This window comes from Chiloscyllium plagiosum, chromosome 8, assembly GCF_004010195.1.
Source record: "Chiloscyllium plagiosum isolate BGI_BamShark_2017 chromosome 8, ASM401019v2, whole genome shotgun sequence".
NCBI lineage: Eukaryota > Metazoa > Chordata > Chondrichthyes > Orectolobiformes > Hemiscylliidae > Chiloscyllium > Chiloscyllium plagiosum.
The window spans coordinates 86,399,566-86,402,305 of record NC_057717.1 but is presented as its reverse complement, the minus strand read 5'-3'; the positions used below and the strand labels follow the sequence as shown (position 1 = coordinate 86,402,305).

The following is a 2,740-nucleotide window of genomic DNA, read 5'->3' as shown; positions in this document are numbered from 1 at the left end:
ATGGTGGTTAACACAGCTACCTCATAGTACCAGGGACCCAAGTGCAACGCCAGCCTTGGATGACTGTGTGGAGTTTACATGTTCTCCCTGTGTCTGTGTGGAGTGCCTCCCACAATTGAAAGATGTGCAGGCTAAGTGGATTAGCCAAGCTAAATGTGGGATGGTGAGTGGGGGAGGGGGGAAGAGTGTGTGAATGCCCTGTTTCAGCACTGTAAGAGATTCTATATGAAAGCGAAAACCTTTAAAGTGGAATATTTTTGAATTGTGCCATCTCCTTCAGGGAAATCGCCAAACGACAAGCCAATCATTCAAGTGTGAGGTCTTGCCCTGGCATCAGGATCTAGGGACAGAAACGGGCGGCACGGTGACACAGTGGTTAGCATGTTGCCTCACAGCACCAGAGACCCGGTTTCAATTCCCGCCTCGGGCAACTGTCTGTGTGGAGTTTGTACATTCTCCCTGTGTCTGCGTGAGTTTCCTCCGGGTGCTCTGGTTTCCTCCCACAGTCCGAAAATGTGCGGGTTAGGTGAATTGGCCATGCTAAATTGCCCGTAGTGTTCGGTTAAGGGGTAAATGTAGGGGAATGGGTCTGGGTGGGTTGCTCTTTGAAGAGTCGGTGTGGACTTGTTTCCGCACTGTAAGTAATCTAATCTAATCTAATCTAAGTCTGCCCAATCAGAAGTGCCATTCAATCAGAATTCTCCTAGTGGCTGACAGTTCTTGAGTTCAGGCATATCATGGAGATCATGATGACTGCTAACACAGTAGCCATGGAGTCTTGGAATCTGGCACAAATGTGTCAAGTGATGGCAGGACCCAAGTTGATGACTCATGGACAGAAGGATACAGAGGAGGCTGCCACACAACCCAGCTCTTGCTCAATATCCAGTCCTTTGACTAGGCACTGACTATCTTTGATAAGAGGACTCTCTCACCCGAAGTGGAAAGTTATCCACGGGACTCACTTATCAGGACTGCTGCAGTGGGGTAATCCCAGCAGCAGGGACGGAGGTCTTTTAGATTAGATTAGATTAGATTAGATTACTTACAGTGTGGAAACAGGCCCTTCGGCCCAACAAGTCCACACCGACCCGCCGAAGCGCAACCCACCCATACCCCTACAACCTAACACTACGGGCAATTTAGCATGGCCAATTCACCTGACCCGCACATCTTTGTGACTGTGGGAGGAAACCGGAGCACCCGGAGGAAACCCACGCAGACACAGGGAGAATGTGCAAACTCCACGCAGTCAGTCGCCTGAGTCGGGAATTGAACCCAGGTCTCTGGCGCTGTGAGGCAGCAGTGCTAACCACTGTGCTACCGTGCCGCCCAAAATCGTTGATAACAACGACGAGAGTGGGATTCGAACCCACGCGTGCAGAACACAATGGATTAATAGTCCATCGCCTTAACCTCTCGGCCACCTTGTCACATAGCGGTCCTTAATTGACTACTTAAAGCCCTTAGTTGACAACAGGGTGGCAAGATCAACCATAGTCTTTGCTGGAGGCAGTATTGATACTGGTTAGAAATAGAGTCATACAAGTCTATGCTGCCAAAGCTACACTAAATCTACACTAGTTCCACTTTCCAGCACTAGACCTGTAGCCTTGAATGTTATGATAGTTCCAATAGTGGGGAAATGATTCATTCTGAAACATGTGAGTTCACTTATCCCAATGGAAATCCCCAAGATTCTGTACCTAAGATGGCACCGTGTAGTGACATGTGAACTTTTCATTGTACTCACGTGACAATAATCCTATGGTTTCATGCTGGCACAGATTAATCTTTTTTTTTATAATTCCATAAAACTTTGCCTATAGCAAGGAGCAATAGAATATTATATGTAATGTTTCCAATAATCAGGCAAAATTTGCTGCAATCTCTTGCAGCAGAGAGCGGCGAGAGCTGGGCGGAAGTGAAGTCGGAGTGCAGAGATTGTTGCTCTATTAAAAGTCCACAGACCTGCAACAAAACACAGGGTCGAGGGAAGTTTCTGTTGACTTTACGGCATGATCCTTTTTTGAGTTTTCTGCTCCATTGGCTCTAGAAATCGTGGATGCATTGATGATCATTCTCCAATGTTCTATAGATTCAGGATCAGTTCCTGCGGATTGGAGGGTGGCTAATGTCCCACTTTTTAAGAAAGGAGGGACAGAGAAAACAGAGAATTATAGACCAGCGTCTGACCTCAGTGGTGGGAAAAATGCTGGAGTCAATTATAAAGGATGAAATTATGACACATCTGGATAGCAGTAACAGGTCAGAGTCAGCATGGATTTATGAAGGGGAAATCATGCCTGACTAATCTTCTGGAATTTTTTGAGGCTGTAACTCTGAAGATGGGCAAGGGAAATCCAGTGGATGGAGTATACCAGGACTTTCAGAAAGCCTTTGATAAAGTCTCACATAGGAGGTTAGTGAGCAAAATTAGGGCACATAGTATTAGGGGCAAAATACTGACATGGATTGAAAATTGGTTGGCTGTCAGGAAACTAAAAGAGTAGTGATAAACGGCTCCCTTTCAGAATAGCAAGCGGTAACCAGTGGTATGCTGCAGGGATCAGAACTGGGACCGTAGCTTTTTACAATGTACAATAATGATATAGATAAAGGTATTAAAAGTAATATTAGCAAATTTGCTGATGACACAAAGCTGGGTGGCAGGGTGAAATGTGAGGAGGATGTTAAGAGATTACAGGGTGACCTGGACAGGCTAGGTGAGTGGACAGAT

The 2,740-nt window shown here is 46.1% G+C and overlaps 1 non-coding gene across 1 annotated transcript; it reads right to left on the bottom strand.

The window, feature by feature from the left end:
• Positions 1–1,351: 1,351 nt before the first annotated feature.
• trnan-auu lies at positions 1,352–1,433 on the bottom strand. The gene has a single exon. It is a non-coding gene; the product is annotated as a tRNA-Asn (tRNA).
• Between the last annotated feature and the right edge of the window lie 1,307 nt (positions 1,434–2,740).